At 41.2% G+C, this 14,080-nt stretch overlaps 1 protein-coding gene across 5 annotated transcripts in view; it reads left to right on the top strand.

Annotated features, from left to right (window-relative positions):
- Positions 1-1,514: 1,514 nt before the first annotated feature.
- frmpd3 (FERM and PDZ domain containing 3) overlaps positions 1,515-14,080 on the top strand; it is an 88,207-nt gene continuing 75,641 nt past the window's right edge. For all 5 annotated transcript variants that reach the window (XM_037779774.1, XM_037779776.1, XM_037779781.1 and 2 more), the window contains exon 1: positions 1,515-2,069. The gene's annotated coding sequence lies outside the window, so the exon portion shown is untranslated. The remainder of the gene's footprint in view (positions 2,070-14,080) is intronic.

A 14,080-nucleotide genomic window follows, 5' to 3' on the forward strand; every position in this document is an offset into this window, starting at 1 on the left:
TGTTAATCAGTTGTTTCACATCCATGACTTCCTTTACATGTTTTAGGTCCTTTCCATAATTTGGATTTGCTATAGCAGGTAAAAAATCACTCTTTTTGGTTGTGATTGGTCATGCACTCATATCTGGGAGAATCAGTGTTTCTGGAACGCAGGAGGCTGTTGGTTATCAGGTAAGGATGTTCCTTAAGTTGGTGCTATGTAGCAGAGTTAAAAAACTCTTCTGACTGTCCTGTCAGCTGCAGGCATGAATGTCTGCAGGCTTGAACATCCTGCAAGTAAAAAGACTTTTGGCTGTTTAAAACAAGTATGTGTATCGGTCTAGACATTCTCAGTCTGCAGATATGCTGACAGATTGTCGATAGCCCTCTCCGTCAGGTTGACATGGGTAACCGCTGCTGTTTCAACATGAATCCTGGTTTCAAGCTGAATGGATTCTTCTGAAGACAAAGACTTAACTAAATAGGATGCAAAGACGAGGAAAGACTTATCTAAGAAAGAAAAAAAGAAAAAAATGATGAAGAGGTTGTTTAGTATGCTCCTCTTGTGCTTTGTAAATGTCCCTGGTCTTTTATCAGATTCAAAAATGTCTTATTGCATGCATTTCTCTCTCTCTCTCTCTCTCTCTGTGTATTTCTTTCTCTGTCAATTTCAAAGCCTTTCTTCCTATCTTCAGATCTTCATTCTCCTCCAATCTGTCCCTCTCTACCCTGTCTCTTTAATTCTCAAGGCAGTCAAAGCAGAACAGACAGCATGCTCAGAGAACAAAACACAGCGCACTGTCAGTGAAACTGAGCCTCCACATTTCACCTCTTGTCTTTCTCATTTTCTTTCCTTCCCCTTCCTGTTTCTCGCTCTAATCAAATTGCCCACCTGCCTTTTGGGTTTGTTTTGGAGGAGTGTCTCTCCTCTCCTCTCCTCTCCTCTCCTCTCCTCTCCTCTCCTCTCCTCTCCTCTCCAGTGTCAAGGTGTGATATATCATTCCCCTGGGCATTGAGGGAGGCAGGTATCTTGTTCAGGCTATAGGTGCTCAGGGGTGTTGATACACTGATAGCCTGAGGACATCCGAGGTGTTTCTCTCTTCTGTGTGTTTGGCTGTGTGTGCATTGAAGCTGTGTGCACATGATGTGTGTGTACACAGCAGGCTATACATTTCTCAGCCAGCATTTTAAAAACATGCTCATTAGCATTCAAATGGCTTACAAGACTGTATTTGCACACAGTACACGTGCAAGCTATGCAAAGCACAAATAGGTAACATGCACACTCTGCTCATTTACATCTTTGCTGCTCTCTTTTTGCATGTCACACACTTAGAGAAATGCGTATAGGTATGGATGACTCATTAACTCAGCCATGGTCATGCATTCCTCATTGAATTGATACCGATAGATGGAGCAGGAGGGAAAACAACCTTTCCCTTGCCATTCTTCCTCCCCCGCTCCCACACACCTCTCTCTCTCTCTCTCTCTCTCTCTCTCTCTCTCTCTCTCTCTCTCCCTGTCCCTTCCTTCCTCTCTCACACTGCCTCAGCATCTCGGAGCCACCGGCAGCATTAACAGTTAGGGGAAGAGACTCTGTTTTCACACACAGAGTGGAGCCAGCAAACACACACACACACACACACACACTCACACACATGCACAAACGGGAGGTGGACAGAGGCTCCAGCTGTAGCATGTCCACCGGCTGCAGTCAGACATGTAGGAGGAGGAGGAGGAGGTGCTCTGCTCGCCGTTCCATGTCCGCTTCAGTCCTCTAAGCACCTCCCATCCCCCCCACCACCACCACCACCCCCCCCGAACGCTCGCTCCCTGGCTCTGCGGTTGCTGAGGGGCTGGCTGGAATGACCCGGGAGAGCGGGAGACACAAGGAGATGCGCTAGACGAGTCTGCCGGCTGGGAGGACTCTCTGATCCTTGATCCCCTCCTCTTCACCGGGCTGACAGATAACAAGGTAGACCTCTGATCTGCCCCACAGATGCATGCCCATATAGGAGGGCATGGCTGTGTAGACCGAGGGTCTTCATCAAGCACAGCCACAGAGAGGACGACCACCACAGAGACACGCAGGTAAGAGGCAGTACAGCTGGGGCTTTTTCTGACGGATTTCCATCTGAATTGATCTGCGCAGATGTGTCGTCTGATATATAGATTACTTCTCTCCTTTGATTCCAATGGTTTGATTATTCTCAAAGGTTTTGCCGTGTGTGTCTGGTGTGTTCATGCCTGCTGTGCTGCATGCTCATTGATTAGAAGGGAGATGGGTCTGTGAGAGGAGCGCTGTGGCAGCATGATAATGGAATATGTCTCCTGGAGGACATGGTCCGATATCCATCAGACGTCTGGGGAATGTCAGCGGGAATGAAGAGGGTACAACAGGGAGGTGGCAGGAGAGAGGAAACAAGAAAAATTGAGACAGACAGACAGAGAGAAAGAGAGAGAGAGAGAGAGAGAGAGGGTGAAAGTCCATGGCATTTCAGATAATTTATGTGAGTGCCATATCCTGTGGGCTTCTGCTGTTTTGGGGGTCGACCATTTGGCTTTGCTTTTCCTCAGTTGTGATTCATATATTCATATCACATTCCACATTTTGACAGTTTTTCAATTAAAGTCTTAAGGCTGTATTTCTTGGGGTGTCAGTGTAGCTGAGGGTGCTCATGTTGAAAAAAGGATGCTTACTGTAGCCAGAGAGCACGGAGACCCCATGAGTGTGGTGTTAACACCAAGCAGGGTGGAAGTTGGGGTAAAAGCCTGCAGACAGAAAAGGGAACTGTGCTTTGCTGCATAATTAGTTGCATGCTGAGAAAACACATGTTGGCGCTACTAGAGGTTCATGGAAATGAACATTAAGAATCATATTACTAAATGTTGCTGTTGCAGCCTTGAGACTTTCCTGTGTGGCTTCCCCTGCAGAAAAGGGAAAAGGTCAGTTCACGACCTCTTCCAACAGGAGATTTCTCCCCTCAAACTCCCACTAATACTCTCAAGCCTCATTAGATGACTCTGAAATGGTTATAGAGCTTTTCTTCTTCGGATGTCAATGACAGCAGCCCCAAAGTGCATTTCAGAGATTGGCCCAGGGTGGATGTGCTTATTCAGAGCTGCTGTGGCCCAGAGAGATGAGCTGTCCAGTGGCGTTGCATGGAGCATACATCACTGGACGCAGGGGCCGCGGACCCAGGAGGAATAAACAGAAGGAAAGCCATTACTTAGATGACCAGGCTTCTCTGATCTCATCATGTGACTGGGCAAGTTATGGAGACACTGGACGGGGGCAAATGGAGGGAATGAGACTGGTGGAGCGCCGAGGCAGGCCGGCGGTCAGACGAAGAGAAAGCACTCTCTTCAATGCCATGATTAATTCTAGAGGCGGCACATTCAGCATATGCCAAAAAATATCAATATTTTCCATTATACGGTGCGTTTCAGAGTGGATGGTGGCTGATTTAGAGGTTGATTTTAAAAGCCATTCTGCGACATCTATCTAGATGCCACTCAGCCCGACACTGGTTAGGCCGGCGTCTGATGGAGTGGACGTCTGAGGTTGATTGGGTGTTCTTTTGCAGAAAATGTGGAGGTTGATTGTGGGAGTAAATATACACACTGGCACTATTAGACTACAGAGGAAAAGTTATCAAATAACTTTTGCTTCAGTAATTACATTTAATTATTGATATTCAGAGTTTTCTAAATGTATTAAATATGATCAAATCACATTACAGCCCCGAAATCATTTCTGTGATCTCGCTGTACATTGTTCTCTCACACGCAGCTGCTATTTTATCTTCTCTGTCAACTTCTGCTTAGTCATTAGAGAGAGCAGAACAGCCCCAAGGTTGTATGGGTAGAACAAATGAATACGACTCGTGGTGCAGCCTTTGCCCAAGTGCACAAACAGATAGCAAACTCTTGTAATGTGGCTCATTGAAACATCCTGAATAACAGGACTATACCACAGAGAAATACCAAGGCTGGACATGCTTTCAGAATCCAATCAGTATCAAAGTAGTGAGGTCTGATGCACATGTTAGGAGAGGCAGTTGGCACATGCAGGCTGGCAGCTCTGCAGAGGCACACAGAAGCACATTATGAAAACAGACATGGCACTCGATAAAACCTACAGATCACACCGACTACAGTGGAGGGCAATTAAATGAGTGGAAACAACACGCATTATTTCAGTCTCGCAAACACTTTACACTGGTAATTAAGTACAAGTGGATGGCTCTGTTGCAAGACACGTGAACACTCTCAGAGATGTGCATGAATGCACACACTCACACCAACTGCTTTACCCTGCTGGAGTTGATTTTAAATCTGAGCACTGCTCTTCATCTTCAGTCTTGTTTGGCTAAATAATGTCTGTCCAACTATTAAAGCTCTGCAGGATCTAAAACATTTGATGTAGAGTTTAAGTATGAGGCTTTTTTTTCAGATTTTATATTTTAATTATTATCTACACATCTCATGAAAAGACCAAAACCACCAATGGATCGATCCTGCAAACGAGTACTCTCTGTGCAACCCATAGACTGAATATATAGATGGATGATGTGTCACCTCTTCCTCCATCTGTACAAAAATGAAGCCAAAATATCCCAGATACGGGAGCTGCCGTCTTGAGATTTTGACGTCATTTGGAGCCAGAGTCTGCTCAGTAGTGATCGGGCGGCTGCAGCCACGATATCGAGCTGTTTAGCTATAAAGACACAATAACTAACCATAATATCTCTATAACTATATTTATGATCATATTGACACATGTTCTATTACGCAGACTCCTGATGGTTATGGAAAGTTAAAGTTACATCTCCTCTCTCGTACAATTCTTGAGCCTGCGGCTCCACGACTACTTCAGTCAAACCAATTGTTAATCACAGCTTTCAATCAAGACGTCTCACCCCCTTTTATGGCATCAAATAACTAATTTATGCCAAACATTTCAGAAAAATTAACACTTGTACAAACATCAGCGTGATAAGAACTACCTAAACTCTGGGAAAAATTACTTTGGCGTGTATTTTGACTTTTTAGTTTGGCACATGTCCCATCTGCTAACACAGAGGGGGCGGGATTTATGACCTTTACTGCAGCAGCCACCAGGGGAGCGATTGAGATGTTTTGGCTTCACATTTAGGGGAGCTGTCATGTCGTCCATCTTTATATACAGTTTATGGTGCAACCACAGTCTGATTTATGCCTCTCTACCATTGATCTCCATTGTTGCATTTGGGTGACACGTCTACGAGCATATAGGCACTGTTGTTTATTTCTTTCAGCAGTGTGAAATGGACCAACATCCCTGTGCAGGCTAAATGACGTCTGCCCAGAGAGCTGTGCTTCAGAGATAAAAACAAAAGCCGTGGAGTCATGTCAGGATAAACTACACTGCCTATGTTCATCCTAATGAAGGATTGTGTCAATCAATGCTAGTATCCATCTCTCTTGATGGAGCTCAGTGGCATGCAGATACAGGCTGAGGCTACACAGACAATACCTGCAAGTAGAATTTACTTCTTAGTAAATAAAAAGTATCAGTTTGGTCTCTTCTGGGTATTTGTTGATGATACTGAAAAGACATCCTTTATTTATAAGGTTTCCTTCTAAAACAATATGAGAGATTTTTGTATACTGTTTGTTCCCTAATGTTCTAGTTATCCTTTTAATATCTCTGGTCGTATTGTATTAAGCCAGCCTCTAGTAAAACCCTGGTAGTATAATATTTTCAAAATGTTGTACAGTTGAATAGGACTAAGAATGGTCTGAATCATTTTCAAAATATGTTGCTGAAATGTGATAACAGAGATGACCACTTTCTGTCAACTCTGACATCCAAAGACTGAATCCTAACACTGATCCGACAATTTAGTTCCCATGGAAACCATTTGTATTTCTAAAGAAAGGACAAAAGCAAATCAGTCATTAGCTATAAAGATAGAGAGGCCTGCACATACCATGAGCAAAAGAGTAGCCACTCAACAAATCTCTCTTTCTCTCCAACTTGCTCGCTCGCTCTTGTGGTCACCCCTGACAACCAGCTGTTTCTGCTGCTGTAGCCGAGGACCAATCAGGCCAAGCTGGAGGCCTGGCCTCACACGCACATGAGAAACAGAAAACAAAAACACAACCACAGTAATAAACTGGCAGTGTTACTGGGGCGGTAAATATCTGAGTAACAACATGCATATTAATTGGTCTTTTGTGCCAGTGCCTATCTGAGAATCACGCTAGTGCTCCGCAGAGGAGCAATGCAGTGTGAAGTCATTACTTAACTTGGCCAGGATCCCAAACTATCAACTGGGGGAAGGAAAAAACACTTGCAGCAAATGCAGAAATATAACCACGCTTTGAAGACTGGATTGTAAGATAGGAATATGTGGGTGCTATGGACCAGCTTTCTGCCTTAATGAGAGAGAGAGAAAAAAAGAGAGAGAGAGAGTGAGTATCCAGAATCTGTTCCAGACATGAGTGAACACGTTTTAGCCATACTATTCGGATGGTAATGTTGGTCAGTTTGTAGGTCAGTCCAACAACTAATGGACAGATTGCCATGAACATTTGGCACACACATTCATGTCCTCCTTAAGATGAATTGTAATAACTTGATCATCTAGCGCATTGGTTTACAAAGTGGGGTCCGGGGACCTCCAGGGGTCCTTGAGGGTGTTCCAGGGGATCCCAAGCAAAAAGAGGAATAATTTATTTTCACTATAATTCCATCCATAAGTAACACAATGACAGAATGAATGACTATTTTGGTCATGGGTTTCATACACTTTCTGTAATCTAAAAGCAAAAAGCCTATCAGATGGGGGACCCTGGGACAAAATCTTATCAAATGGGGGTCAGTGGTCTAACATGCGTCAGTTTAGGGGTCCTTGACATGACAGAGTTTGGGAACCACTTTAGCGCCATCTTGAGTTCAAAATGTTTATTTTGTCTAATACTTTGGTTTATGAACTCATACCTGCAAACTATAGTGAGCCTCAGCTGTACTTTGTGTTTAGTGCTAATAGGCTAATGTTAGCATTGCTGACACGCTAAATTAAGATGGCAAACACGGTTGCCTCAACATGATACCTGCTAAATATTAGTATGTTAGCATTGTCATTGTGAGCAAAGCAATGCTGTGCCTAAGTACAGCCTCACACAGCTTCTAGCATGGCTGCAGACTCCTCATAGACTTCTACACAATTTGACTTATTTTTGCAACCAGAGGAGTCGCCCCCTGCTGGCTGTTAGAAAGAATGCAAGTTTATGGCACTTCCGCATTGGCTTCACTTTTCAGAATCGGAGGTTGTCGCCTGCTCAAAATGAATGAGGGAGCTTTAGTTCTTCACCAACGCCTAAAGTTGAACTGAACACCGCCTGAATCTTGTTCCACACCGTGTACCTTTCCCTGATGTTGTGTTCATTTTGAGCTTTACATATTGCAGCATTCTGCATTAACTCACAGAGAGGGAAATGGTTGAATGAATTAACATAAACACCCATGGAACAAAATCTCTCTCCAACTTTAAAAAAGCTCCCAGGCCAAAAATGGATACTTCAAGTCCATAGTTGAAAATGCTCGGGGTCATGCAGCATTTGGGAGATGTGTGCAGTTTTTGGGGAGAATATTTGCATACTCTCACACATAATTATAATTTTGCACATTTGCATATAAATATGTATGCTTCACACACAAAGACACACATGCTCAAAGTAAAAGCACAAGCATCACTGCTAAGTTCATGTTTGCTGACTTTTTTTTTGTTTCACACGGTACAAACAAAGCCAAGGGCCGTGAAGATAATTACATTATTAACTGTGGTTCCATGTTCCCCTTTCTGTCGCGGTAGCACTACAAAAGGCTGCTTCAAAATATAGCATTTCATGGTTGGGCATCACAAAACTCCCACCTAGTCCACCTGAGAGTGTGTGTATCTGTACAAGTCCTTCTGCAGCCAAGTAGAAAACAGATGACTGCAGTGCTTTCTGCAGGTTCAGCCAGCACCCCTACACTCTTTCTTCTGAGAATATTATCCTATTAGGTTTGCTTTTCAGCACTTTTCATTTGTCAACAGCAAAAAACAAGGATTTTAAATGTGCTATAGATTTGTGTGTCGTACCATAAAACTCCATTTTGCAGGTGAGGACAGTTTTAGAAAAATAGCCAGGGGGGGAAGCTGTACACAGAGGGAGGAGTGGTGGGCAGAGATGGTGCTACTGCAGGAGATCAGTGAGGTAGACTAAACTGAAGAGCCATCAGGAGTCTCTCTCGTAGTCCACACGTGTGGAAATCAAGAATGAACTAAATCTTTCAGTACAGTAGGTCTTTCACCAGAGGAAGGGGATTTGAAAACAGATAGAAATATTTACTTAATATTTCAAAAGAATTTAATGGATTTCTCTTACTCTCTCTCTCTTTCACTCTCCATCACCCCGATCCCCCACCTCTCTCCATCTCTCGTCCTGTTGAGTTGTCCTCTTGAAATCTGGTTCACATCACGTTCATACAATGTTGAAATATAAATATAGCTCATAGCACAGCAATATTAAACCTAGCAGCTTAAATGGTTACACTGTTTTATTTTTTTATTAAATGGAGCTAATCTACACAAGTCAAGTGTTGGGCTTTCAGTGTAAAATGTTTGTTTGTTTATATCACTGACCATGTTTGCATGCACACTCATATTCCAGTATTATTCCCAATATGACAATATTTCAAATTTGAAACGGGTCATGTAAAGAGCCTATTCCGCTTGGATATTGTGAATTAGGCCTTACTCCGAATGCAGCATTTTTTTCGATTAAGACATGTGGGATATATACGTCTCAACTGGGGTTTAGAAGAAGGAGAACCACACCTACTTTTAAACACTATGAAGGACTTGAATATCAACAGGATTTTGGATATGAGCAAATATTGCAACGCCGACCTTTTCAAGAATGTGGTTGAAGGAATGAAGGAGGGAGGCTGTGTTTGCACGATACAACAAGTCCGCCACCGGTGGAAAACTTGGAAAAAAAAACCCAACATATTTTTGACGCATGGAAGCAAAATGGCACAAGCAGCTCTTCCATTCCCCATTTCTATATTATGACATTTCATATCATGGGGACGTTTTATGTTAATCGGAATATGCACGGCTGCATGTAAATGGCACAGCCGAGAACTTATCTAAGCCTCAAGGCTAACTACAAAAAGTGTAATCTTTTCCCACTTCTATCTTTGCTACCTTCAACATCTTCTCCATTATCCAATGTCCATTACATATCCAGTACCAATTTGGACAAAGAAGCAAAACCATCTGTCCTCAGATAATATGCAGAAAATGAAAAAGAGTCTGATCAAGATAAAAAAAGGAAGCAATATATTCCTCGAGTCTGATGCAAGAAGCAGACGGAGACAAGAAAAGAGATGCACATAAGGATGTGGAGTTGATTGAATGCAGGAATAGCTTTTCACTGTCGTGCATAAGACACACAGACAACAACAATCTTGCCTCACATGGCTCAAGATTTAAGAAGCGTCTTCTGATGATATTTTAATCATCTCACACAGGTGGCAGCTCTGAGGACACAATCGCTAATAATGATCAGCAGTGAATGTGGGGCATTTGCTAACAAGCTGTCAGAAGCTGAATTGCTTCGCTCTTAAACCAGATATAGCTCCGTGAAGTGGAACCACCACATCAGCAGCAGCAGCAGAGAGTGCAGCTCTTTCAGCTTTCTCTACATCACAGCCTTTCAGTGGCCCCTCGGTTGACTCACTACGCATCACTTTTAATACATTTTTATAAAGTCTGGAATAAAACAAACGATTTTCTGTCTGGTTTTGTTGCTCAAGACTGCACGTCTCCCATAAGATAGAGATATGTGCTGCTCAGAAGATCAAACAGATACAGCGTCTGTTATATAAACAGCAACAAGCAGGAAGACGAGCAGACGAGTTTCATCAGATAGTTTTCTAAATTTAAGAAGACAACCCGTTGCTTATACACTAAATTGAACCATTTATGTAGAGAAAGACCTGATATTGTATACAACAACAACAGCTCAATCTTATTTTTCACACAATTTTTCATCGTATAATAACATTTCATTGATTTTAGTGCAGAATAATTGTATCACGCCCGGCTATTCTCCAAACTATAACCAATAACAAACTCAATATAACTGTGGTGTCACAAAATGGATGGCACAGTAACCATGTAGACTTGTGAACAGAGGACCTGCACTGCTTACAGTTTCCTCTGCTATGCAGAAATGATTAAAGCCATATCTTTTACACAGTGATGCACATTTTCCATCATGACTACCATACAAATGTGTGGCAATCAGTCAAGTCAAGAGGCAGAGAGAAAAGCAAGAGAAGGAAACAAAACCTTCCCACTCATGCGTTCAGTATTCAAGTGCCAACAGGGGGAAATGAAAAAAAATAAATGAATTAAATGAGCAAAAATCAATTTTCTAAATAGCTTAAACGGAAGTTGGGACATGATTTTGCATTATATTGCAAAGCCACGCTTGATTAATGGGAGTTTAAGCTGACTGCATTACTGTTCCAAGAATGATTATTATTCAACAACACAGTTTTACAGTAATTGTTCAGCTGATTAAATAGATGTTATCGGTCGCTATAAGCACCATAGATGTGGGTCAATAGGGGCCTTCTACACCCAATATTATTCATCATCTATTCGCATGGTAGATCACCGAAAGAAGGCATAAAAGAACACAACAGCGACCTTTGGAAGTCACGTGCTGTAGTATAGACAGCGTGAAACTCCATATGGGGTGGTAAGGGGGAATTGATGGGACTCAAAACACGTGAAACCAACAATGTGTGGTTGTCTTTGTGTTCACAAGCATTAAGTTTCACTTTTGAAATGTAGTTATTTTAAGCTAAAACATGATGATTTTCTCTAAACTTAAGTGTTTTTGTTGCCTAAACCTTAAGAAGCCGTTTTGTTTGTGTTCAAAATGTAACGTTCATTCAGTTTTACGTGTTCGAATATGTTGCTTTTAAGTTTTGCTTTCACCCCTACAATGTAGTAGGCGTAGTAGGCCCCCACTGACCCACATCTATGGTGCTTATAGTGACCGATAACTCCTATTCAATGGCCTGATAACAGTCGAATCGGATGCATTGTTTTACACTGAAAACCACTAAATGTTTGATCCCAACAACACCTCCAGTGAAGCCACTTCTCTATTTTGTGCTCTTATAACACAAACTAGACTAGGTTTCTCTGCCTGTTCGTTGTACAGAAATGAACTGATAAGCAACATTATGGTGTGCATTACAGCAAGCCTGGATTTAACAACAGGTGGGTGATGTAATAGAAAAACGGCAACATTGAGATCCTGATCTAGATTACATGCTGAAATGTTTCACTCAACTGTACCCACTTTGACTTTGCCACTTTGATAAATGTCATCGAAAATACAAACAAATTACAGCAGCATCTAGAATAATTAGATTTACTCTATCTCTGTAATTAGTTTAGAGTGAAATAATTAAAATCGGATTAATTCAATACCTGGCTCACTGTGTTGTGTTCTGTCTACATTTGTGTTAACCGACGAAACAATTATACTCATTGTAAGAGCCATACAATGAGACGAGCAAGAACCATTTAAATGTGTGACTACAGTATTTTTAGTGCATTACTGACTAAATATTAATTCTAAACTTGAATAAATAAAACATAAAACCAAAAATGATCAGAGTAAACTGAACACTACTCCGAAAAATTCTGTCTGCTACTGAGAGAGAACTTTGTTGTCTCAAAAGAAAGCAGCTAATGAGAGGGAAAACTGAGGAAATCTCTCCTGGTACATGTGATTTGTTGAAATAAATAAGTCTGCGGATTCATCTCAATCGTTTGTCTTTCTGTGGAGATTTGGGACGGGATCTGATGTTCTTTGATGTGCGTGCTGCTCCCTCCCTGAAGCGGTGCAAACCAAAGATAAAACCTTCCTTTATAAGGCAGGGCTTCACTTCAAAGGTGTAAGAAGAATCGAACACTTTGACATTTTGTCAGTGTTTACAGGCGTGTGTGTGTTTGGAATATTTTTGACTTTGCCTTTAACCAGTTATTTAAAAATGTTACTTAAGAAAACGACACACAAATTGGGGTAAAGCTGTGAAAATGGTGTGAGGTTCGGTCTTAACCATAGCACCAGAGAACTGGCAAAGTTCTGGTCGTAAAGCTATTACAGCATCACAAAGCAAATGGACATGTAAGAGCAAAAAAGTATATAAAGTACACTGTACAGATGATCCCCATTACCACCTAATATTATACATCATTTACAGTTTTAAAGTTAGCGATCCTGTGTTGGGTCATACAAATCACATCCACACATATGCACACATGTGTGTTTGTGCTAAAAGTCATATACTGTATGTCCCTATGTGTGCTATGCCAAAATCATATTTTTATGAGAAAGGGTGTATATAGGTGATGTATATGCCCCACCAAATGCTCCACCTGCCCCACCAATGCCAACTATCCTCCCTTCACGCCAAATAAAAAAAAAAAAAAGTATTGGTTACACTTTTTACAGGTCCGCATGGACATCTTCATTAAAAGGGCTACTTCGGAAAACACCGGTGGCAGCAACTTGACGACTGCACAGTAAGCTGCATTAAAAAGTCAGCTCAAAGCGCTTCATTTTCCATTTACACCACACAAACGTTTATAGGCTCAATAAATGAACAAATGAATCAATTCTATTTATTTACATTGTGCATCTAACAGCAGAGCCACCTCTGAGACGCATTGCAAACACACTAAAACAGGCAATGTTGTCAAAGTAACAGGCCTATGTCATATGAAGAAAATGAAGTCGCTATGCCTCACACTGTCATTTTACAGTTTAAAATGCCCCAGAACACTTTTCTTTTGCCATTGATTAATTATGCAAACTAATATCAGATGCCCCAAATCATGTTTTAAGCATTTCCTGTAGTAATATATATGATTAAGTATATATGTTTTTCCACATCATAGATTTTATCCATGGTTTACATTTTTTTGTAATCCTATCATTGAATCGGTTTCTCCTGCTTTGTGTGTAACAAAATGTTTATTCTTAACTCATACCCACCCACTGCCAATAGGTATGGAGTATATCAATATAGAAGAAAGGGAGTGAAGGTGTCAATAAATAAATAATAAATAATGTCTGAATGATTCTTAATTATAAAAGTTCTGGTTGTGGTTTTACATATGAAAAGCTATTTACAGACTATTTGGGCTAAAACACACAATAACATAATTCTCCTTTACAATAATTCACTACATGTTTACAGTCAGGCAGGAAACTCATTAAATAACGCAATAATTAAAGAGGAACTACACCCATTATCAAAATTAATACATGTTATTCCTATGGTTTAAGACAGTCCAAAATGTTTTAGTAAACATGAACAACTCTCTCCCAAATCCAAAAACTAGAGCGCTAAACTCAAATTTGTGATGTCATAGGGTATAAAGCGTGGAGCTGCTCCATAGACAATGAATGGGGAGAGATGTTCTAGATGACCGTGAGAGCACCTAGAGGAATGATCTGAGTATATGGGAACATTTTCTGTTTCACAAATGAGAACTCTACAATAGAGTAAAGTTCATTTGGGTATATATATAAAAAAAAATTCTGTGGGTCCATAAAATCCATCTCTTATTCATCGTCTATGGAGCAGCTCCAGACTTTATACCCTATGACATCACAAGTTTGAGACTTACTTCTCTGGTTTCTGGCTTTGACAAAGAGCAGCTCATGTTCATTAATGTTGATTGAACTTTACTAGGCCATGGAAAAAAAACATATTGTAATTCTTCATTTAGGTGTTGTTCCCCTTTAAGATCAGTGCATATGATGGAATAGCGTCATTGGAAAGTGCCAGAGGAACCAAATTTGGTCTTTTACGACAACATTTTTCTCTGGGGGTGCATGCCACCGGACCCCCCTATCTGGCTACTTTTCTTCCATAACCTTGTGGATACAGCCTGCCTGTACTCATTGGGAAATAGCTTTAGATAAAAACATAAAACAGTGCACATTATAGCTTACAGCCCAAAATAACA

Source organism: Sebastes umbrosus, chromosome 9, assembly GCF_015220745.1.
Source record: "Sebastes umbrosus isolate fSebUmb1 chromosome 9, fSebUmb1.pri, whole genome shotgun sequence".
NCBI classification, from domain to species: Eukaryota; Metazoa; Chordata; class Actinopteri; order Perciformes; family Sebastidae; genus Sebastes; species Sebastes umbrosus.